The 25,924-nt window shown below is 37.3% G+C and overlaps 1 long non-coding RNA gene across 1 annotated transcript; it reads right to left on the bottom strand.

Moving 5' to 3' along the window:
- Window positions 1-19,913: 19,913 nt before the first annotated feature.
- On the bottom strand, window positions 19,914-25,796 carry LOC308557432. The gene is made up of 3 exons (XR_013998837.1): window positions 25,289-25,796; window positions 22,674-22,838; window positions 19,914-20,239 (listed from the first exon to the last, which is right to left on the bottom strand). It is a non-coding gene; the product is annotated as an uncharacterized lncRNA (long non-coding RNA).
- Between the last annotated feature and the right edge of the window lie 128 nt (window positions 25,797-25,924).

Raw genomic sequence — 25,924 nt, forward strand, 5'->3', positions numbered from 1 at the left:
ATGATCAGGTGCTCTTGTCCATTATATTAAAGACAGACAAGCCATAAGCGAATGTCAGCATGAGGTCAACAGATGAAAATCCTGGTTTGCTACCTCTCTGAAGAACACTTCTTGGGTCAAGGAGGAACAGTCTACAAGACTCGCAAAATTATTCAAAACATTCATTATTGTTCCTTTTTAAAAGATTTTAAATTGATTTTTTAGAAATAGAAGAAGGGACAGGGAAAGAGAGAGAGAAACATCAATGTGAGAGCAAAATGTCGATGGGCTGCCCCCTCCCGGGGATAGATCCTGAAATCTGGGCATGTGCCCTGACCGGGGAATTGACCAGGCAATGTTGAGGTGCACGGGATGACCCCAACCACTGAGCCACACTGGCAAGGTTTACTGTTGTTCCCTTTAAACCAGTGATTTTCACACTTGGAAATTTTGTTAAAAGTTACAATCACCTAGCCATAGGAATACTACATGAGAATATTCTCCTTTTAAAAAACTAAAAAATTATAATAAAGTGAATTTCCCTTTGGCCATTACCTCCCAGCTTGATTTTCATTTTATTTCACATCTCTACCTGATAAAGCTATCTTCATGAGTTTGGAATGTATTTTACCTATAGAGTACTATGGAGATTTTGTTTCATTCTAAAAAATGTGTTAATGAAATAGGTCTAACAAGTTTTAATCTGTATTCCACAGTATGAGTGTTTCATAGTCCCCTGTTAAGGTCTTTCAAGGTTATTTTTTCCTTCAATTTATTGCTTTTATAAACATCATGAAATAGATGTCTTTATATATGTCTCCTGGTGCAAATATACAAGTTTTCTTCCAGAGCATAAGATGATGTGTTACAGAGTTTGGTTTGTTGGTATCTGGTTAATTCTAACGGATAGTATCAAATCGTTCCCAAAGTGGCTCTGCCAATTTATTCTCTCATCTCCAATGTATGGAGGCCTATTTTCCCTTCAAGTTCCCTTAAGACTTGATGTTAGTAAACTTTTCAAAGGTCTTATTAGTTTAGTTTACATCATCTTGATTACCAGTGCCTATTAGCATATTTCATGTGTTGAATATTTGTGCTTTTTTGTGACTTTCATGTTAATGCACTCAACTCATTTTTGTTTGGCCTTTTGCCATGTTCATACAGATTTGTAGGACATTTTAAAAATCTATTCAGTTTAAAGTGTGATCACTGGAACTGTGCTTCTCTACTGATGGTTTATTTCTGGTCCACAAAGAGGTATGTAGAGAAACTAAAGTGGACTGAGTAATTTTATGGCTATTTTATCTTACTTAAGAAAAAATACATTCTTTATGTCCTTTTAATTTTACTTTCCTGGTAATTTGTTTTTATCCTAAATTTTGTCTTTTTTCATTTGTAAGATGATTGCATTTTCTTTATTTTCTTTAATAATGAATATAACTTGTATGCATGAAACAATTTTGTTAATTTTTACCTTTGAATCTTCCTTTTTGACTTTGTTTGTGGTCATTCTTTGTAAATATTGTATGTGTGTTTCAAATGAATGCATATTGCCTTTTAAATGCAGCATTATTTACTTTTTATATTATTCAAATCCTCCCTTGCTTTAAGATTGTAAAAATGTTTATTTTCCCTTTTGTTTGGTTCAAAAAAATTTCATAATTGTTAAATCTTTTATGTGGGTGGATCATTTCTTTTCCAAATGAAATATCCCACTTTGTGTTTTCTAATGATCTTAACCTTAAATTTTAGTTTTCTGACATAAACGATGAGACAGCATAACTATGTAGGCTTACAAAGCAAACTCAATAAATAACTCGATGAGAGGCATTACCAGTACAGTACTCAGACCTCAGAAAATGTGAGTTTTGATGACTGATTGCACATGAAGGGATGTAAGAAAGAGATAAAAATATGACAATATTGTGTTACCAGAACCTAAAATGGCCTTTTCGGGAACAATTGAAGAGGGGCTGATAAGTTTAGCTTTATTGATATTAAGATACGGCAAAGATATTTCTATTAGGCCTTTGAAAATGGAGTTTTAGAACTCAAGTTCACTCAGGGGGAAAAAATAACAAAACATCTCACATTACAATTTCTTGAATTTTTTTCAAGAATTTATCAATCATCCAAAAATTAAACAACCCATCTCTTTTCTCCCACCTTTATTTCTCCAGCATTTATAATAGGGTCTGGGAGATAGTAGGACCATGTTAACTTGAGCCAAGAGGGAGGCAGCTTTTCAATTTATACCTGGCCTTACTAGTACCATTTTTCTTCTTACCCTGCTCTATTGGGGTAAGCAACACAGGAAAGAGGGACGTTTACTAAAAGATTTTCATGGCCTTCCATGAAGCAGCCTTCATAGTTTTTTAATGCAGTGAAGAAGCCTAAGAGAGAGTGTAGATGGAGATAAAGCAGGAACAGAAACCAGATGGCAGTATGCAAGAAACTGGAAAAAGAAAACATATGCTTTGGATAAAGTCTTTCAAATAAATTTGTCAGCAAATAATTCTATCAGCAAGGGGAAGGTAGCTATTGGAAGCCACAGGTCAAACGACGTTTGTGTGCAAGGAAAATAGTGAGTGGGAGGAACAGTGCTGAACATACACAACAGTTAGATGTCAGAACACAGAGACGGAGTTGGGAAATGTGTAAATGCAAGAATGATTTAAATGGAGCAAAGAGAGGAGAGCAGGAAGCCAAGGATTAGATCTTGGGAGTAGGAAAACAATTCATTCAAGGTGAGAGAGGAAACACAGAGAGGTGTGTGGGGAACCAAAATAACTTAAATACCACTGAGGTCTGAAATCTCTGGCATTCACGTCATCAGACAAAAAAAAAAAAGAGATTTGCTATGTGATGTGGGCAGATGTAATTTCCAGGGTCTGACAAAGCTCTAACAGTCTCCCACTTCACCTTCTTTATTCCTTTTCAATTTAGAATCCCAAGACACAACCCTTACTCACATACTCAGTGCCCTGCTGGTGTTTTTGCTCATCCAGATCTCTATTTCATCTCCTCATGCATCTGAGTCAACTTCCAGACAAGGAGGAGCCCCTCAGCCCTGACTAAGCTGTAGTGCAGAGTTTTGGGGAGTCTAGGCCAAGATCAGGGAAAAGGCCAGGCTGTAGAGCTTGAAGCCAATCAAATGAGAGGAACTGTACAGGGGAGTCATTTACAGCCAAGTCACAGACTGGCCAACTCAGTCACTGTTCAAAAGAGGCCATGCAAAGGGAATTAATTTTTAAAAAGCCTGGAGAAGAGAGAGAGAATCTTTAAATGTGGGGGGCTGAAGAAAGACTCTGAAAAAAGGAAGGACTCGTTTTGTAAAGGGCATGTGGGGCTGCAGCAGCACAGGCTTGTAAGGAGTTGCTAAGAACTTAGGCTCTGACCAGTGTTTCTTGTTCCAAATTTGTTTTTTCAACACTGTTCCTCCAAAGTTTTATCAGCTCTGTATTAGGAAAAAAGCAAAAAAGAAAAACATAGGATTATCTGATCAAAATTTATGATAGACTTAACCTCCCTAAAGAGTAATTTGCAAATTTAAAAGGACTGTTTTCTTTTTTTTCTTCAAACCTAAGTGAATCTAATCAGTAGAATGTGTTGGAGGAAGTGAGCAAAACCCTGGCCTGAATCTTGGTAAATGAGACCAGCTAACTTGTGGCTTCTATTTAACTATGTTTGGATCAGAAATCTGTATTTTATTAGGCGAATCCTTTTCTAAATTTGCATTTTCTTTATTTTACTTTACTTTCTCTTTAGTCCTTAGTAAAGTTATTTTCAAATTTTAGCTTTTCTTTGTCAAGCAAGGAGCTAGATGGCAGAGGAATTTTTGTCCACTTTTGGGTCTTGCAGCCAGGAGACAGCTCAGTGCCCCTGGAGGCTGAAGTAAACACAAAAGAGAACCGAGAGGGAGGTGTGAATCCTGGGAAGAGAGAAATAATTCAGACAGCCATGCTTTTTTTTCTTACGATGATCTCTGTCTTAATCACTTGGGCTGCTATAAATGAGTACCATAGACGGGTGCCTTATAAGCCATAGAAATTCATTTCTCACAGTTCTGGAGGCTGTGATGTCCAAGATGGAAGTGGCAGCACATTCACTGTTTGGTGAGGGCCCACTCTCCACTCCCTAGATCGCTGTCTTTCACCCTGTTCTTACGTGGTGGAAAGAGTCCAGGGCTCTCTTTGGGGTCTCTTTTATAAGGACACTGATCTAAAAGAGGGCTCTTCTTTCATGACCTAATCACGCCCAAAGGCTCTACCTCCAAATGCTATCTATGTGGGGGTTAAATTTCAACATATGAAGTTGGGTGGGGTGGGGGGACCAGATACAAACAGTCTAGAGCAGTCTTGCATATAGACTTTTTCCTTTTCTTCACAAAGTTTATCTGTATTTACTTCTAAAACCTAGCCGTCCTTAGTGCTATGTAAGAACCTGGCTGCATAGTCTTGCTAAAACAGAATCCTCAAGATTAGGATGAAAATTTCATATTCATCAAGCTCTTCCCATGATGCTTACACTGCCAGCAAGGCAGGCTCTGGGCAGTAAAACTTTACTCTGAGTCTTGGTTTTTATCTTTTATTTATTTATTTATTGCTCTTCCATCAAGCTCTTTGGGAGTTGAAAAGAATTCAACATGAAGATTGTAAGAGTTCAGTTATTTCACGAGGGCCAGGAATCGCTCCAACAAAAAATCATCTCCCCAACTGTTTCATCACTGACGGAAAAATTTCCCAACAGTTGATTTTTTCCCTTCCATATTAACCTTTTTAGTGTTCTTATATATGGTAAAGAAAAGGAAGCATACTAAATTCAGACAACTTGTAATCTAATCAGCTAGCTAGCTATCTGCCATAACATATTAGACATAGGAAACCTGAGATTACAGCACCTAATATATAGTGAATGCTCATCAAATATTTATCTACTGACTGACAGGAAGAAGAGGAACATTTTGTAAGGAGGAAGAGTGGACAAAATTGAGTTGCGTGGTTACTAAAGAGAACAAATATATAATTTGTTTCTAGCCTTCCCAGAAATGTTGTAATATACTGCCCCTTAGTAGCTTTCTAACACAATTCTACCTTTTATTTTTAATTATTTTTTAAATCCTTACCCAAAGACATGCTTAGAGAGACGAAAGAAAAAAGAAGAGAGAGAGAAACATCAATGTGAGAGAGAAACATCTCTCGGTTGCCTTCTGTACATTCCCCTACTGGGGATCAAATCCAAAACCCAGGGATGTGCCCTGACCTGACTGGGAATTGAACCAGTGACCTTTTGGTGGGCGGCACTGCATTCAACCAACTGAGATGCTCTGGCTGGGCTCTATCTCCTATTTTAAAATTTTTTTGTAGTATAACTTTTATGTAGGGGATTCCACTAATCTTAAGTGTAGAGTGTGAAACAGATGCATACACCTGTTACCCACACCCTCTTGAGACAAAATATTTTCGTCGCCCCAGGAACTTTCTTCCTGTCCCTTTTCAGTCCATTAATCCCTCAGAAGCAACTATTGTCTGATTTCTATCATGAATCCATTAATTTTATCTGTTGTAGAAATTCATACCAATTGATTTTATTTTGAATCATCCAAGTTCTTGAGTGTATCAGTAGTTCTTTTTATTACTGAGTAGTATTCCATTGTATGAGTGCATTACTATCTGTTTACTCATTTTACTGTTGATGAATATCTGTATGTTTCCAGCTAAGAGCTATTATGAATAAAGCTTCTATGAAGATTCTTCTAGAAATCATCTGCTTGTCATGCCTTGGGCAGATCAAGGAATGGAGTTGCTAAATCAAAGGGTAGATATGTGTTTAACCTTATAAAAAATAGACAAACAGTTTTCTACCAGCAATATATGAGAATTTTGGTTGCTCCAAAAGGCCAATGTTTTGTGGAACATTTTTATTATAACAATTGTAGTTTGTGAAGTGATGTGCCATTGTGGCTTTAATTGGCATTTCCTGGATGACTGATGATGTAGAGCACTTTTTGTTAACGTATTTAGTTACCTTTTATACATTATCCTTGTCTTCCTTTGAGGTGTTTAAGTCTTATGCCTGTTTTAAAAATTTTGTTCTTTTACTCTTGTTACTGAATTGTAGCAGATCTTTGTATAACAATTCTCATGCCAGATATGAGTATTCTGAATATCTTCCCCAGCCTGTGGCTTGCTGTTTCGCTTTAACAAGTGTTTTGAGATGACCATTTTAATTTTGATAGAATCCAATTTACCTTTTGTCCAAAACCATATTTTATATTCAGCCATATATTAATCATTCCTACTCTCATAAATTTGAGTTTCTATATGGTATCTGTTCCTTCAAAAGAATTTTCTTTAACGTTGATCAAATTTTAAGTCTGCTGGTGACAAATTTCTTTCAACATTTGTTTAACAGAAATGTTTTTCTTTTCTTTTTACTTTTGCATGATTTTTGTGTTCATTGAATTGAATTCTTAGATTGACTTTTTTAATTTCAGCGTATAAAAAGTTTCCATTGTCTTTTGGAATGTATAGTGTCCTATTTAAAATGTTAGTGGTTTCTATTATATTTTTCCTATATATAGTGTATCTTTTTAATTGGCTGCTTTTACAATTTTCTATTTGTCTTTGAGTTTTAGCCTTTTGATAATGAAGTGCCTAAGTGTGTTTTTCTTTGTGTTTATCTGAACAGTGGTTCTTTGATGTTGGATATCTGAGCTGATATTTTTAAAAACATTTTTACACATATTCATCTGTACTTGATATTGACCTATATATAGATCACTGAGGCCTTTTCTGGTTTCTATTTATTTATAGTTTGTGCTTCAATTTGCAGGGTTTTTAAAAAATGTGTCTTCAATTTACTGATTTTTTTTCAGCAGTGCCACCTAATTAGTGATTTTTTTCATTTTAGATATTGTATTTTTAGAATATCTTTTTTATAGTTGTCATTTATCTACTAAGATTTTTAACATCTTTTTATTAGTTATATCGATTTTGCCCTTTAATTTTTTGCCTATATTTACTTTACTCAATCTATCCCCTTGTCTCATAATTCTACTATCTGTGACATCTCTGTGCCTCTGCCTGTTGACTGTCTATTATTTATTTTCTCTTTTTATTCACATGTCTAGTATTTTTATTTGCATACTGAAAGTAGATGTTATATTGCTGAAATCCAAAGTATGTAGTCTCTTTTAAACAATATTAAGTTTTGTTCTGGCAAGTGATTCATTTACTCTCAGATCAGCGTGATCCTGTCGAGGTTTGGGAATGTCTAGGCTAGCCCTGTTCCTAAAACTTGGTCTTTCTGAAGTCGGAAATGGAAGTCCATGGTTTTTCAGTGAGGTTTATCTATTCTGACTGATTAAAACTCCAGTACTGTCGATGCTGAAAAACCTCTAGAATTTTCACTCCACTTCTGTTCGGATCTCTTTCAGATCCCATGACGTCACACCCAGTACAAATGCATCTTAGCATTTCACAAAAGAATCAATAGGGACACCATGCAGATCTCTGGATTTCCATCTCTGTATGTCGCTCCTTCCCAATATCTTGGCTTATAAATTTCAACCACTTCAGCTTTCCCAAATCCTCCTGATCTCTGTTTGTTTGCCCAGCAGTACTATTGCTCCATACGTGTCTCCTCTTCTCCATGGCTCAGTTTGGAAAGTGACCCCAATAGGAAGCTGAAGTAAATATAGAGTTCACCTAGCACGTGTTTCTTTTTTTAAGGATCATAGCTCTGTACTACCTGCTCATGACAAAAACATTTTATAGCCATTTATGGTGGGAAAGTCAATTAACACCTATTCTTCAGTATTGGCTGTAATCACAGCTTTTCTTCTCTTTGTAAAAACAGTTACCTTTCATTGTGGCTTCTTCTTTTTAAAGCACTTTCATGCACCATCTCATATTATTCTCAAAATATTATCAGACGACTGACACTCATGATGATGGTCAGGGAAGAAGGGAACATTCCTACGCTGGCTTTGCTTTTTTCACACATTCTGATAAATTCAATGGGAGATGTGCCTGTATTTATGACTGACCTTGTTAGCAAATTGTATGAAAACATGAATGACCACAAGTTTTATTTTAATTAAAATTTTGATGTGGACGTTACAAATACCGACATAATTTTAGATTTTTGTAGCATAATTGTAATGTCCAGAGAAAGACATTTCACCCATCCTGTTCTCATTGTAAATTTATCACAGTTGTAATTAGTATTAATATGGTTATCTCTACTATAGTTCCAGCACTATCTTTGATTCCAAGCATTCTAAGACAGGTAAAGACTACAGGTCTTGTTTAACCACTAGTCCTTACTCTAATCGCTGGCTTACCACAGGTGCTCATTAAATATTGATTGAGATAGTAAACCATGAATACTGATTAGTTCATATCTGGAACTTTGCATTTAATTCTAAGCATCACAGTTTAACCGCATCATGACAAATCGGATGGAATAAAGGAAAGAATAGCATGGGTGGTGAAGGGTACAGGAAAATAGTTGAAATTAAAGACATTAAACTGAACAGAGACCTCTAATAGGGCATAGAATGACCATGTTAAAATATTTGAAGTTATCTTATGTAGGTTGAGTGATAGATTTTCTCCATGATGCTTCATAGAAAAAATAGGCTGAATGGGGGGTGTTTCAGAGATGCAAAATTTTAACTCACAATAAGTAAGAATTCTCCAGATAAAGGTATACAATTGGACTCAAGGGACTTAAGAATATAGAGGGATCCATGTCTTTTATTTGGTACTAGAGACTGAATTTGTCTGTTGGGGTATAAAAGCCATTTTTGCATGTTCTTGGATAACAGATCAAGTGAGCTTTAAATTTAATCTCTAATTAAATTCATTAAAAAAGTGATTCCATCACTTAACAGTATATGCAAATGCTCAGGAAATTATTTTAAACTGTAGAGAAGGCTTATTTTTAAACTCTCACCTCAGAAGGGATTCAGAAATTATTTTTCCACCCCCTTATCTGAAACTGTGGCTTCCTTTGAGAGATGTTACTACTAGAAGTGTTTGATATATGCAAGCATGTGTACACACACACACACACACACACACACACACACACACAGAGGAAGAAAAACAACAAAGAAAGCTCAAGAGCAACTGTTGACCTGGCATGCTCTTAGCAGAAAATTTGAATAATTATATTTTCAAAGGATTGTCAATATTTCAGAAAATAAATTATAAAAGCAAAAGATAATTAAAACAGAGATCATGGAAAAACACAAAACACTTAAGCTGAGAACAATCCAGGATCAGATTTCAAAATATAATCTTTCTAAAACTTTTCTATACTCTTGATTGCTTTGCAAACAATTTATGGGGGGGACCAAATTTCCCTTTGAACTGCCATTAACAAGTATGCAGCATAATTTAATCAAAAATTACTTATTAGTTTAAAAATGGTAACACTAAGAAATTTTAACTTTCTCAGCCTCACCACTTATGAGTATACATGAGGTCATACACCTGTCTAAATTAATAAGAAAGGAGATTACCCTCATCTACTAATAATGCCTATACTTTAGCTTCCTGCCAAGATCTGGACTCATTTGTTAGTCTTTGAGGGTCTGTCAAACATTCAGAAGTACACATGTAGAGACATAACTGGACATTGTCAAAAACTGTCCCGTGTCACATAACTGTTCCTTGCTGCTATGGCCACTGTCCAAAGCTAGGGGTCTGCAGACCTGGATGCTCTGCCACTTTGCTAAGGTCCTGTAAGTAGGTCAAATTCATGGTTCCATGATTCATGTTTCCTCAAGAATAGATTTTTCCTAGGAGGACGCTTTTTTGTTTTGTCCCAGGAGTAAATACAATGTAGATACATTCTCTAAGGCAGGATACAGGATACGGTAACACTGCTGGAAAAATCTCTGATGTTTGGAAATCATTCCTAGAGTACTTGAATTTTCTCATATACATTTCAGAAATAATCTATATAACATACACGAAGCTCAAAGGAAGGAAAAATTTCATGTTATGGAAAAATCGAAAAACTTGCTTTTTAAAAAATTTTATTCCTTCCTCTTTAATTCATTATGCTTTTTAAAAACCACTCAGTGCAATTTGGTTAAAATTCTCTCTTTCTTCCCACTTGTTTCCAAAAATGCATTTGCTATTAAACTCATTTTGTAAATGTGATGCATTGATGTGAGTTTTCTTCGCTTTCTTATGATGCTGACACCAGCAAATGCTAAGAGGAGGTTGAAACTGTTGGGGCTTTATGTGATGATGATGAGGGATATTTTCAAGGTTTCTTTTCTGTGATATGACTTGAGCAGTAGTACCCTCTCCCCCCATAATGTATAGAATAAACTTCCTATAATGTTCAGAAGGAGAAACTGATTAGAAAAATTAAGGAGACACCCTGGCTCTAAGAAATGAAGACATAAGAGAAATGAGATGTACAACTTAGATTTAGCCAAGGGTATTTCAGGGTTGTCGAAGATTATTTGGGTAATAAATACTGTATCTTCTCTTATAACAAAGCCCGTTCTGCTTCTGAGTCAGATATTCTGGTAAACAATGAAAAAGTGTTTTTAAATAGTCTTTGCTCTCTTAAGGATTGTGTAAAGGAAAATGACATCTAAATCTTTCCATATATTCAATTTGAAGCCATGTTACAGAAGACTAATATTTGGAGAAAGAAGGGATTCTTATCAAAGGAAGCAAGTAGGTAGACAACTATTGGGAATGGGTGGAGTCTAACTCATATGTACAATAAGAAAAACACTGATATTTAGCTGTGACACTCATATTTTCAAAACCGTGTTCTTTCTATGCCTGTTCTCTCTTCTCTTTCTAAATAGCAAGGCATACACTTTTGTTTACATGCCTGTTTAAAATGCTCTCATTTATTTACATGAATCCTCAGACCCTCCCCCAATTTTTATTTCCAATCCACTCAACTGTGTCGCATGCCTGTGAATTATACCCCAAGTGTGACAGACGATGACTATTTGGAGGATGCCAAGTAGCAGTTGCCCTGGCAACAATAACCAGGGGATGCTTCTCAGAACTTCGGCCTTGTCTCCCCCCATCTCCCCTGTTTTGAGGGTCAGATAACATGGTCACCGGAGTTAGCAGAGCCGGGCCCCCTCTCCCCCCCCGGAATGAGGGAAAACTTGGAAACGCCCGCCTTGCCTTGCCTTTCCTACCGGGGAAGCGCAGCGCATCTGTGCAGCTCAGGCCGAAAGGAGGGGCCCTTAGAGGAAAGGGTTGTGTCTCCCTCTGATGAATACTCGGTGGCCGCAGAGTTCCTTGTCAGTTCTGCTCCTGGGACCACTAGTAAGGAATGAAAACCACCTTTGTTGAATTTCCACACGTGGGCTGGGAGAACAGTATGTAAATTGGATTTTAGGCTGCTGTGTCCTGTGAGTGAAATTTCTGGTGTGTTCTGCATCTGATACCGCAGATTCAGTTTTACACTCTTAAATGAAGAAAACAAAAACAGCAAAAAAGGGAGTGTAACCTGGACAGCGAGATGGAAAATTTCTTTTAATTACCTGTGACTTTACCGAGATGTACATCCCCTCCCCAAAAGAAATGTTCAGATGAAACCACAGAATGAAGTGTAAGGACAATTCTATTTGCTAAGAAAAGCAGAGGGAGTTTCTATAAAGCAAAGGAAGCTTAAGCTTCAGGGCCTCTCACTTGCAGGGGTGCCTTTCAAGGCCCCGTATTTGAATTTGCATTTGAGGATATGGTACTTTTATTCTTAAAAAGAGACTCCCTGATTAGATACACATTAAGCTTCACAAATTCTGGATCTACCCCTAAAGAGAAAGGGGAATATAAATGATTTATTTGCTCGTATGTTATTGCTATTGTGTCATTTTTTAAATGGCATTCAGATTTTTAACCTTGCAGTTCTGTTTTGAATACTCATATCTGTTTTTACTTTTTTTCTCAATTGCTTTGGGAAATATTATAGATCTTCCATTAATCTCATGCTTGCACATGTTTAAACAACAATAATTAAAAACATGTAGTTTGCATGCATCATTGTCCTTTCATAAAATGATGAGTCTAAAATATAATGGTAGATAACAAAAAATAAAGGGGACTGATCTAGAGTTATTTTAAAATAGTTTATCTACTAACCATGCTATTTGGAGTCTATTCTATGTAATTTCTGTGGGAAAAGTCAATCAGATTTTTTATTGGAAAAAGTTTCTGTATAATCTTAACAACATTTATAATCAAATAGGTGCTTAATGCAAGTTTCTTTAGAATTCCTTTCCCATGTACTTTGAATGAATAGATTTGATCACATATATGCTAATAATATTGGAAGGATACACCCCACAATACTGTAGGGCTTTACATAAAATAAACTGTATTTTATAAATAATACACTGGAAAATGTAGTAATTATTTAAACTAAATACTTCATGGTAACTGGAAGAATTTTGAAAGGTATAATAAAATTGAAAATCTTAGTACTCCTACTACTTGCATTCATCATAATTTACCTTTTATAGAAATGTCTGTTCATCCACTGAAATATATTCTCTTGAAGACAGAGGCTATATTTTAATTTTATATCCCAGAGCAGAGTACCTTGAACTTGATAGGTTCTAACGTGTGTGTTTTAGTTGAATCTGACATAATCAATGAATTTTTCAAGAACTTGGCTCTCAGACCCTGTAGCTTATAGAGCTGGCAATGAGAATGCTATAGTAGATGATAGCACTTGGAATTTTTACCTTTACAAAAATATTTAAATACTTTAAAACAACATATTCACTTAATTCAAAATTAAAAGGTACAAAAGGAATATGAATATGTACATTAAAAAGGAACACTTCTTCCCAGTCCACTTTCAAATATATTTTAGGCATATACAAATAAATTATACATATATTCTGTTTAGCATAGTTTTAATTATTTTCACTTAACGCTCGGAGATTGGCCAATATCTGCAAACAAACAAATAAAATACTGTGTTCCCATTCTGTGTTATGGCTACATTGCATTCTATTTTATATGTATGTAGTATCATTTATTAAACTGGTATTTTGTTAATGAATGTTTAGATAGTTTCCAATTATTCTTACTAAGAACACATTGCAGTGAATAACCTTGTACATGGCACCATTTTGTACAAATGAGAACAAATTTATAAGCCATATTCCAATTTATGAAATAAGGGTCAAAAGTTATGTGTTTTCATAAATTGATAGATATTGCCAGATTACTTTCCATCTGGGGTGAATTAATTTACATTCACAATCAAAATACTCGTTCTTTCGGTTTTGCTGGTAGAATGTGCTATCAAACTTTTCAATCATTGTCAATAACGTAGGCAAAAAAAATGCTGTCACTAGTTTTAACTGATTTTTTTTCTATTTTGGAATTTAGACAATTTTCATAAATTTAAGGACATTTGAATTTCTCCTGACTTTGTCATAACACTGTTTATATCTCCTTCTTTGTGCTCAATACAATGTGTACAATGTGTAATTATTCATGTGTGACCATGGCCATCATATGTCTCTTCTGTTATTGTATAAGCTCCGTGTCCATCATTAACTCACCAGCTCCCAGTACAGCACCTTCCTTATAGGTGTTTAGTAAGTATTTATTGTAAAATGATTTAGTAGAATAATGTGAGTCTATCGGGAGATCTCTAGTGTGCTGCTCAGAACCCTGTCTTTGATTCCGTGCCCTATTACCTCTGAATCTTCTAAAACAATTGGTTATCATTTAGGATTTTTTTGGAAGCTTGCTCAGCTATTTGAAATAAAATCGAGAAGCACAGTACTTAAATTAATATTTTGGAATAAGACTTTTTATGGCTTTTCCAAAATATCTAAATTGCAATCACGGTTTAAGAAGAGGATTCTCTAACAAGAATGCCAGTTTAAGTTATTCCCCCCCCCCCCCCAGTACTATCATGAAAAGGAAAATGAAGATGAATCTAGGAAATAAGGAAAGAATAAATATGTTTATTTACAGACCTCCCTCAATATCACATATTGGGACTGTACACAAAATTTGCAACACTGAATTTTGGCATTGCATAAAACCAGAGTTTCCAGAAATGTAATTATTTTAAAAATTTACTATCAATTAATAATTGGGTTTCAATAAAAAATAGACCATGATTTTAAACTCCTTCTTTCCACAGGAAGTATTGTACCCATACTATATAATTCTTTCAGCAATTGCAGATACACAGAAATTGTTGACATTTAAGGTAAATTTGTAGTGTGGTTGAATGACTAATATAAAAAATGGATAAGAAAAGAATGGATAAGCATTACTGTATTTTTAAGCAGAATTCAAAAAGCATCTAGGTATTTTTCTTGTTTGAATATTAATGACTCTAGTGTAAAGAACAAATGATTTCAGGGTCTACCTAGTCTTGCTAATCATATTAGATTATTAGAAACCCAGAAAACAGTAAGTCTTTGTTTTCCCCTGCAGTGCATCAGATTTACAAATCTTAATAAGATCTGAAGCTTACTCTGTAAGAAGTGTTTAAGGTGAGAGGCTTTAAAGGGCTTTGTCAATTATATCGAAGTCTAGCTTTATTCTGAGCAGGGCCTCACTTCTGAGATGTCGCCATGCTACCTGATTTTGGGATTTGCAACGAGCAAACCAGAGAAAGGAAGTGGGAGGTGTAGGTCATTGGGAGAGAGGTCTCTGGCTGCAGCAGAAGATAGGAGAGCCTTGTATGTGGCCTGGACAAAAAGAGCAGGCATAGAGGATACCCTCTGGGAGACGTGCTATTTTATAATCAACTTAAAATTCCTTTTCCTGCATTGTAAGTCCTTGATGCAATCCTTAAGGCTTTAGTTCAAATTTTAAACCAATAAATCTCAGGTACACTGCTGTAGGGAAGCCAAAGTGTGGATGTATAGCCATGTCTTTGAGTGAAATTGGCTAGGCAGAGCAGGATCAGCAGATACCCAATGATAAGTGGAGGGAGGCAATAGCTGAAGAATCCCGCCTCTATAATGAAACTTGAGAGGTGACAAGTGACAGCCCAGGTATATAAGTGTGGCCCACATTATGGGGACCTCATAAACAGCAGATATGGGGTCTGGACTTTATTATTTAGGGTGGACTTGGGTTATAGTTAAATGGTAACAGGTAAGCTCAGAAGACTGGGAGAGTTGGGGGATGTTCAAATATGGGTTAAAGAAATTGCTTGTGGGCATCTTTTACAAGTCCTCAGTGTGCTGCTTGTCTCATATTTTGGTGTTTACATGATCCACTTTCAAAAAGCTACAGCTTTACATTCCCGTGCATTAGAATCTCCTCCCTAACCAGATAATAAACTGCTTGAAAACATAAGGCTTGATTCTTATACATCTTGCTTACCTCTCATAATCCCTAAAGTGGTACTCAGCGAACAGTATGGTGCTCAGCATATATTTATTAAGTGAACACTCTATTGGACAAATCTTTTTTAGCACTATATGGCCCACAGTCTCAAATGACTATAACAACATGAAAAAGGATCTTAAATATGTTTTACATCTCCTTTCTTTTTAAATATGCACTTTTATGATGCATTTGCTTTTTTCTTTTCATTACCATCTTCGGGTAACTTTAAAAAAAAATCCTCACTCAAGATACGTTGTTTTTATTTTTTTTTTAAAATTGATTTTAGAGAGAGAGGGAGCGAGAGAGAAAGAGCGTCGATGTGAGAGAGAGACATCGATCGGCTGCCTCCTGTATGTGCTCATACTGGTGATCAAACCCGCGATCTAGTTATCTGCCATGACCGGGAGTCAAACCCTCAATCTTTTTGGTGGATGGGACAACGCTCCAACCCACTGAGCCACCCAGCCTGGTCCATTCTCACTTAGCTTTGAATGTCCCTCAGTATCACCCGGATTTCAGGGTTTCTGGTAAAGAACAACAAAATAACTATACTCATCTCTTATGCTAAAATAAGATCCACCAGTTCTCATCTGAAATCTAGGCTCGTGCTTAGGCCTAAATCCTGTTGCCTGATTTTCCGGTCATTTCCCAGAACAATACAACTCGCCTTCCAATCAGGCTGGGCTTAGGCGGCTACAGCACAGTAGTGACGTCCCAGGATTGGTAGCTGAGAAACGGACTTCTCTATAAAAAAAATTAAAAACTGGAGGGTGAGGGTGGGGCTGGGGCTGGGGCTGGGGCTGGGGCCTGGGCTGCCCGGGGCACACACGTGCCCGGCGACTGCGCGGCCCACGCGGAGCAGACTCAGTTTTTGCTCAGGTCTGGTTCTGATCTGCAGTGTTCAGGGAAGAGCAGTTCCCTTCACGTTATTTGCAAACCCCGTCAGAGCCTGAAGGCGGCCTGACGCGGTGACAGGCTGGTGATGACGCGTTGGGAATTTTATTGGTTGAGAGACAGTTATTCCAATAGGCTGGAGAGAAAAAAATAAAGAAGGGATATAAAATAATGTTTAAGTATGCCCCCCCCCCCCCCAGTAAAGCAAATCTACTAAAGCTTAGAAGTGATTCGGTTGCAAAGTTCTGCCTACTTGGAAGCCCTGAGTACTAACTAAGTTTTAATAACTTCTCAGTGACCGAGCCCGACCCACCCAGATGGATGTTAGCTGCTGGTGATGTGGGTGAGACCTTGCAGCAGGTGCTTGTCTTTTCCAAACCACAGGAACTCAGCTGAGTTCAAGAAGCACACGCGTCCTGAAACCCTTTCTAGGAATCACGAACTCTTTGATTTCAATTTTATTTAACTTACCTGAATGTCTGCCTGATACCTAGAAAACGTTTCAGGCTCGAAAGTGCAACCAGGATACTACCCTGTCTCCCCACAGGTGTTCCCTTTGCTATTTCTTTCTTCTCTTGGAAGAAAAGTAGGAGATCATCTTATTAGGCTGGAGCTACTCATTCATGGAAGGAGCTGCCAACCAGCTCAATTTCTTTAAAAACATATTAACTGTACAAGGAGATGGCATGTTTTAAGTTAATTGCAACTTTCAATTGAAAATATAATATATGTACATGGCAACATTTAAATCAAATGTGTAAATAGGTGTTTAATGAAGATCTTTCTTCTCAATACCTACCCCAGAGGCAATCACTGATATTAATATATATGCGTATTGTCCTCCAATTATTACATAAACTGAAGCAGGACTCAACATAGTATATTCTTAACTGGTTGTTTGTGTGTGTGTGTGTTTTTCTCATAATGATATTGGAGGCTATGGAGATAGGACTTCAGGCAATCCTGAATTTATATCTTACTTGGGACAGTGAAATCTCAGAGGTGACTGGAATTGACATTTGATTTATGTAACTCTGATATATTTTCTCATGAATGTGCTTGAGCTGATCTATGTTAGCTCACAAATTGCTGAAAGAGATAGAGGTAATTATTTCAAGAATAAAAACACTAGAACTCTGACATGTTTATATAATGAAATATTTAGCAACAATGAATAATAATATTTGCTTACAGTAAACACAGATAATGCAGAAGAAAAGAAATTGTTTGGCAGAAGTAGGAAAGTCAGGAGGAAGACTTAGAAATTTTTGGAATTCAAGCTTTTCATTTACAGAGTAGGTAGCAAATATTTTGAAATGTTGATAAATCAATAAAAAGAGGTAAAATACTAGAAAAGATAGAAAATCAACTAATTAAGTAGAAATTTAAAAATAACATATATGTATTGTTTCATAATGAATATTTTGAGTTTACTAAATATGAATTAAAAGCTACAGGACTCCAATTCTGCTAATGTTGATGTGTAATACTATAGAACAGCCATTAGAAATATAGCAGAAGCTAAAACCTGTCCAAGAAAAGACTTCAAATAGGCTTCTGCCCAAAGTCTTTTCACCTACCAGCCTCAATAAAGACCATTCCCTGGAATCTTACACAAACAAGCATATGCATTAGTCAGTGCGTGAGATTCAGTGGGGAGAACTTGGCAGAAAGACAAAAAAGAGTCTCCAAACTTCTTTGGAAAGTGTTTTGCCACTTATCTTAAAGCTATAACTCTGCCAACTGGAGTCAGTGGGCTATTATAAATTTATATATGCATTTAATCTGCTTGGAGAATTTTTTTACTTATATGGTACATCAACATTTCAAAACAACCTTTTAAGATACAGAACCTTCCAAGAGGAAGGCTCTTCATATGTGAGAGGCAGCTTTCCTTCTGAGGGACAGCAATGACTAGTTTGTTTGAGTACAAAACTGACAGTTGGGAAAGTCTGAAATATAATTCTGGCTTTTCTACTTCCTTAGGTTGGCCATACAGAATAAACACGAACCTGTTAACGAAGCAGAATTTTGGAGGAAGTATATACACATTTTGAGGAAGAGCTAGAAACTATACTGTAATGTGGGTTAGCGAAATACCTTGACCACCATTTGAGTGACCTTGTCTGATTAGATCTAGATAGAAACCATTGGCAAAATTAGCCCACAGACTTTGCGAGGCTTAGGGAAATGAAATGAAAATGAGATAAAAGGATTCTGTAGAAAAGTACAAGATTCTGTGAAATTCTTTTGCCCTTATAATCTGAGAAAAGTTTAAAATATCGTAAATAATTGATTTTTGAAATTAATAATTAAGATATGAGTGAAATAATTTTATAGTATAAAGGAAAAGTTCCTATAGAAATTTATTTTATTTGTTCTGGAAGAGGAATCTTGGCCTTTGATAAATTTCCTGTGTAGATACTATTCCCTGTCAAGATATAGCCTTCAGCCTTAGGTATCTCACTCAAAGAGATGCTGATCCCTAACTGTTGGTTGAAGTAGACTCTGCAAATAGTATTACTAGTTACTCATAAGAAATACATGCAGACTTTTTAGTTTAAAAAAACTTGCTGTGGGGAACCAAATTCACTACAGAGTCTGGGAAAAATTACCTCAAATTGTATCTGATGGAAAATGGAAATAAAACAAAGGGACCCATGCTCCCTACAGGAAGCAACTGGGGCCTGTGGGATTAAAGAGAGGATATGCTAAGTGGGTAGAGGTGTCGGTAGGATTCCACTATTAAGGAGACCTTCTCTTTCCAATGGGCCATCTAAATTCTGGTTTAGGAATTGGAAGGATTATGAAATCAATTAATCAGTTAATTATATTATTTGTCAGAGATTTCAGCCTCTTCAAAATGGAAGCCTCGTCTCTGAAGGATGATTATAAAATTCAATCTTTAGCCAAACCCTTGAAGTAGGCTGAGCTATTAGACCAGGAAATGAAGATAATTGACATAATCACACGTGATTTTAGTAGTTCAAGGTTCATAACTTACAAAAGGTACAGCTGTGACCATTGCACAAATCCTGTAACTTGATTCAGGATATCGGGAGTCTTTATAATTTGTAGGAAAAGGAAGGTTAATTACGATGGTTAAGCATGTTATAGGCTCAGTCATATAGGAATGGAAACAAGCTCTTTGTTATGGCCCTTTCGCTGCATTTGTTGCAGGAGGATTTGGAAGAACAATAATACCAAGTTTGTTATGTCTGTGGGGAGTTATAGGACCTAAGATTCCTTGAGCTATGTTAGGCTATGTTTATGATTCATTTTTGAAAGCTAATTTACATAGTGGAATTACCCTTAGGCCAAGGATTTTCAATTTCTATCTTTTTGATAACTTCTAATCTCTGGAATCTAACTATCGACTTTCAGACCATACATCCAATTATTTGGGTCTGAACTTAGATATGTCAAAGGAGTGACTTCAGATTCCTGATGTCCAAACTGAACTCACATTTTATTCAAACCTTGTCCTACTCCTAAATTCCCTGTTTTAAGGACAGGCACTGCTATCTACCCAACAACGTGCAGAATCTCCTGTTCTCCTATACCATATATCGCACCCAAACCTAGGTTTCCTTCTGTAGCACAGGTGGGGAAATTCATCCTATGTTATAATGATTAAATGGAAAATTAAGGTTAAACACTTCATTCACTTTAAAGCATTGTGACAAACTATTTTATTATAGGCACATGCATATACATATACCAGTATGCACACACACAGTATGTTTTGTGGAAGAAAAGTAACCAGAATACCATTAACATAAGCAAATTTCAAAGATGCTGGGCATGAAGAAAGTCTCAAAGGAAAGATGATGGAATTCTTTATAGGGTTTCAGCAGAAGAGGATCAGGTTAAGTTCAGCCAATTTCAGAGAAAAGCTGGTCAAGGATGGTTCTCAGAAGAGGCAAGAAGTGTTCGTTGGGAGGAGTGCCACTGTGGAAAAATCCCTCAGTCTTCAGGGTCTCTCAGAGGTTCTAAAAAAGGAATAATAAAAATAAAGGAGTCCTGAATAGACTCTACAATTAACAAGCTCATGGCATGTTTCTATTATTGTATTTTATATCTAAGTCTTTTTTATTTAAAATCTTTCTTATTAAATAAGAGTATGCTAGTATTCCTATAAATATACTTAAATTGTCTAAATATATCTATTTTACATCAAAGGATCATGTTTAGAAAACATGTCCATTGCCTCCTTTTAAACAGACGTGTCAAGGGTACTAATTACAAAGGAATTGCACTGCATGGTGGCTGCATTCAGCAGTTTATTCCTGCTGGGTGTTCAAAGGACAGTACGATATAAATTCAGTCTCTAGCATCATTGGTTTGCTTGGCTTTGTGCATGTTAAACCAGGTATCTTATTGATACAGTATAAAATAAAATAAATAAAAATGTATGTATACCAATAGATGTTTTATGAACGTTTCAGTATTTGCTAACAAAGCCTTCTGATATATGATTGTACCTATCATTCTAAACCCAAAGGTGGAATTAAAGCACAAGTGTCTTCATTAATAATGTTTTCATTATTTAAAAAATATGAAAGATCCTACCCCCTCTACTTTTATATAAATTGTATTTCTGGTGGGTTTGGGATTAAGGTTAAAGTATCCCACAATTTGTAGTAGCAAAGTTGGTATACATACCCCAAAATAGGCATCTAATCCAGAGCAATAAAATACAATATGTTGAAACAACTGCAGTGAGGAAAGGAGAAGCGCAAATAATACAGAGACCTCTTGGCAACCCATATCAATATTGATGTAAGAAAGGATTTTACCAATGACTGGGGTCTAGAATTAAATGAGACATTAATGTTAGAACAGTAATAAAAAAATTATGAACAAATTTAAAATGTTGGCAGATTAAATATCTGATAGAATAAATGGGGTATTGAAATATGTGTGACAGGTTGAGGATGTGAGAGAAGAAAAATAGAGGAAAGAAAATATTTAATAGATTTGCCATAGGTTCTAAGTGAAATAAAATATCTAAGCAGCAGATTTGGAATATTTATAGTTAAAACAAGAAAAAAAAAAGTAAGAGTAAAAGAACCATGGTCTTCTGTCAACCCACCACACCTTCCATTTCTGTTCTCTTTCTCAATTGTCATGTCATCTCACAGTATTAAGTTTTTCGGTTATGCCCTCGGGTGCAGTTATTTTGGAATGCCAGCAGTCTTTGAAGACTCCTCTCTAACTGCTTCATCTTATAGCATTTCAACAGGTATGTATTTTCCAACACATTAGATTGAAAAGTCTGTCAGGTGAGCAACATGAAAGCGAGAATGATTTCTTTGCATCAAGATTCCTGAACTAATAGTGTAGTCATTCATGCAGCTTTGGCAAGATTACCACAAAAAATATTGCTTGCTTTATCATTTAGGATCCTAGTGAGGCCTGGATTCATCTTAGATGGTTCACCTGAAAAGTTTTTAATAAAAGAGTAACACAGAGAGTTGTGAGCAGGGATAAATTAGCAAACAAGAGTTGGTGGGGCACCCAAATACTAGCAATACTAGTGAGCCATGGGCTCTCCAAGGGCCTAACGGACACAGAAAGGACACAGAGTTGTGGTGGACACTGGAGTGAGGACCTGGAAAGAGGGCTCTCAGAAGAAAATGTCAGTTGTAGAAGGATACAGTCACTGTCACACTTATAGCACCAAAGCATGGAGGAAAGAGAGGGTCAAGACAGATTTTTATACCCTCCCATCTTCTCCTGATGATAATGTCATTGGCCAAACCCAACTGAAGGTCATCCTGCAAGAGAGCCAAGGACATGCAATAGTCTATAAGAACACTGTATTAGTCCGGCTTCTCCAGAAAACAGAACCAATAGGATCTCCCCCCCGCCCCCCCACCATGAAAGCTAGTGTTATAATTCAGTCCGAGTCCAAAGCCAGCAGCACAGATGTCCAAGGCCAGGAGTTGATGGATGTCTCAGCTCAGGCAGAGAGGGGAAATTTACCCTTCCTCCAATATTTTGTCTCTCTGGGCCCTCTATGGATTGGATGGTATCCACCTGCATTAGAGAGGGCCACCTACCTGCTTTATTCAGCCTAGTGGTTCAAATGCTAGTCTCTTCCAGGAACAGCCTCATAAGCACACCCAAAAATAATTGTTTAGTCTAATCAGGTTGACACATGAAACTAACCATTTTAAGCACAGACAAGCCAGAGGAGGGAGGAAAATAGGTCCTGTGGGCAAAGGAGGAAGAGCCAGTGCTTACTCTCAGACAGAGTCTTCCTCACTATCCCCGAGGACCCTGGTTGTTTTATTATTTATCAGGGTTGCGGATGCTGAGTTCCCTGTGCTTAATGTCTCAGAAATGCACTTTTAATTTGGCTCAAAAGATTCTGCTATACACAAGTGGTATCATATTTACTTTATTAGAAGGAGCTTGTACCTGTTTCCTGTTCTTGAAAAATCCAATTTGTTGCTCTGCCGAGAGAAAGCATGTCAGGTGCATATGTGGATAAGGCAGTCATAAACAAGTCTCCATTCAGCTCACACGATCTAACCCTGTTAGAAACGATCAGCAGGGTCTTTCCAGGGGGGATTGAAGGTGATTCTGAGAGAACAAAGAAACAAAAGTCATGTTATGTCATAAAAATGGAAATTAGTTGAAACTCTCAGCTCCATTGGTTGAGCCAATGATCATCAAGTTCATGTTCTGGACATCTGTTGGCTGAGACGGATCTATAGTTATGTTTGAGTAAACAAAATAAGCCCCAAATAGGTTTCTAAGGTCATCCTCAAAACTGAAAACATGTATCTTGATCTCTCTGTGGGCAGATTTAGGGACATCCTACTTGGGGTTTTTGTGAGGGTTGTGATTTCCTCATTTTTACAAGAACTATAAAATTACAGTATTTTCCCATTATATTTTCCCTTTTGAGCTTGGCAAGCAAACTGTACTGATCCAGTGCCAATATGATACTTAAGGCCAAATGTCTGCATTTTAGAAAATTTAATTAGAAAGAAATGAAGAAATTATAAAAAGCTTGCTACCAATAGAAATGTTTTCATTAAATATATTTTCATCCAATTATGAACCCAAGCAGGTCTTTTTTCCTTTTATTTTCCTGAACCATTTTGCTGCTGTGTTTACAGCCTGGTACTGTGTCACTGTGCTAGGGAGTCTGGGAAGCAGACGTGACCAGACACAAAGGTGATAAAGGCTTGTCTCATTTTAATGTTCAACCAGAGTGGAATGCAAGCAGCAAGCAGTGCATGACAAAAGTAAATAGGTTCTTTAAAATCCCTCTTTTAATAATCTTAGATGGTATTGGCAGCTCAGGTAAAGCTTTTCTATGAATACAGGATTTTTAGCTCAGCAAAATCCCCTTAAAAGCCAGATAAGAGGTAATGTAACTTTGTCCCTTCAATATAAATGGAATTTCTTTTTTTTCCATACTGGCTTTTAAACACACAGACATATACACACCTGTATTTTTTTTCTTCTTCTGATGACTTCTTATTCTTATATTGTTTAATTATATACTCTCATAGCAAATGTTTTTGAATACCTATTATTATGGGACACTAATTTGGGTACTGCAAGCTTAGAGGTCAACAAAGTACAAAATACGTCCTCTGGAAGATCATGAGTTGCCTGGAGGAGCCGTCGCAGAGACAAATAACAATCCAGGTCAACACAGCAAAATGCTCCAATACTGGTGTGAATACAGTACTTGTTGGAGCACCAGCAAGGGAACAAGTAGTTCTGACCTTGGAATCAAAGAGTATGTCCAAAAAAACATGCATAGGACTAGATTGTGAAAGATCAAAGGGAAGGGACTTGTCAGATATGATAGAGATTCATTCCTTGGCAGAGAGAACAAAATATTCAAATATACGGAGACCTATGATGAGAAAGTCCATTGAAATTTGTTTCCATTTTGTTAATTTCAAGATGACACAGTACCTTCAAGAAGAGTAGCACTGCCCTGGACAGTGTTTCTAAGTGGTTAGAGCATCGGCCACACACTGAAGGGTCAAGGGTTTGATTTCCAGTCAAGAGCACTTACCTGGGTTGCAGGTTAGATCCCCGGCCCAGTTGGGGCTCATGCAGGAGGCAACCAATCAGTGTGTCTCTCACATCAATGTTTCTCCCTCTCTCTCTCTCTCTCCCCCTCCCTTCCTCTTTTCCACTCTCTAAAAAGCAATGTAAAAAATATTCTCAGGTAAGGATTAAAAAAAAAAAGAGTAGCGCTAGCTCTTTAAACTTTCTTAACTTCAAGTCAGTAGAGCTTTCAGATGAGCATTGAGATGTGTACTGAGGTTGACCCATGTTTGAATTTTGATCCAGCCTTGGGTTACTTGGCTGCTAAGAGCTTTCGTGTTCTAATATCTGAAATAGTGAGAATAATACTCCATTAAAGGACTCATTTTGTGTTGACTAAAAAATACAGCTCATAGACATTACAGGGCACCTGAGAGACCCTTGCAAAATGACTTATTTATGAATGAAGTTGATTAGCACAGGTTTTGGAATCAGATAACCTTGGGCATCACGCTCTCTTGCACTGATTAGCTGAGTGAGTCTGAACAAGTTAACTAACTGCTCTGAATGTCCGTGTTTTTCTCTGTAAAATGAACACAACAGGGCTGAGTAGCACTGTTGGGAAGACTGCAAATACAGCACTAAACAGAAGGTAAGCACACTGGCTGGCCCAGAGCAGCTGCTCGGAAAATGAGTGACTAGGAGAAAGATGTAGAGAAATCATTCTACTTATCGTAACACCTGATGTAGGGAATGAGGGCAGACCTGTATTTACATGAGAAATCACACATCCCCCCTTTTCAGGAACCCACTCCATCCTGCCTCCTTTCTGAAATAATGTCTTGCGGCCCCCAGCACTTCTGAGGTGGCGCTGGCATCTGCCACTCCATTCTGCAGCCTGTGGGGAAGACGGTGGCCAGCGGTGTGCTAAGAGCCAAGCGTGGGGCAGAGACAGAGGAAAAGGGTATATAGGGCATTCTTGGTTTTGCCCTTCTAGAACCTTCTCCCCTCCTCACCTTCAACAGAACAGGCTCGCGACACAAGAGCACACTGGTTCTGGCGTAAGAGGTTCCTGACCCCCGCACCTGAGGCAGACTGGAGAGGGCGTGAGGGCCTCCTCTCCTGTGTCCCCCTTGGAGCAGGTTTCTTTGTCTCCTGCAGCAGCACAGGGCGCTGTGTGACCTGGGGCTGGGGCTGGAAGGGGTTTACTGTGGAGCATATTCAGGCCTCGTTGCAGTCTCTTCTCCCTGTAACATGTTGCTGGCAGTCGGGGGCTTGCAGCGGCTCTGTCCAAGTGGAAGCTCTCCCTGCTCTGCTCTCCCTCCCCCTGCCTCAGACCCACTGCCACCTGGCACATGCTGCGTGTTCTCTGGGCGGCGACTGCCAGCCGCCAAACAAAGGCTGGGCACACATGCGGGCCAGGACAGCCGCGGTGGCTGTCAATTCATCACATCACTGGCCAGTCGGGCAGGCTTTCAGATCAAACGATTCCTTTGACTGAATCAGCCGTTCGAACCGTCGATCCTGTCATGTGTAGACACAAAAAAGAACAGTGGTAATTCACAAGACTCTTTTCAGTGACCCATGTTACCGGAAGGCAGTTCTCCAAAACTTTGTTATTTAAAAAATTCAGGGTCAATCATTATTGACAA

The sequence above is a fragment of the Miniopterus schreibersii genome (assembly GCF_964146895.1).
Source record: "Miniopterus schreibersii genome assembly, chromosome: 5".
NCBI classification, from domain to species: Eukaryota; Metazoa; Chordata; class Mammalia; order Chiroptera; family Miniopteridae; genus Miniopterus; species Miniopterus schreibersii.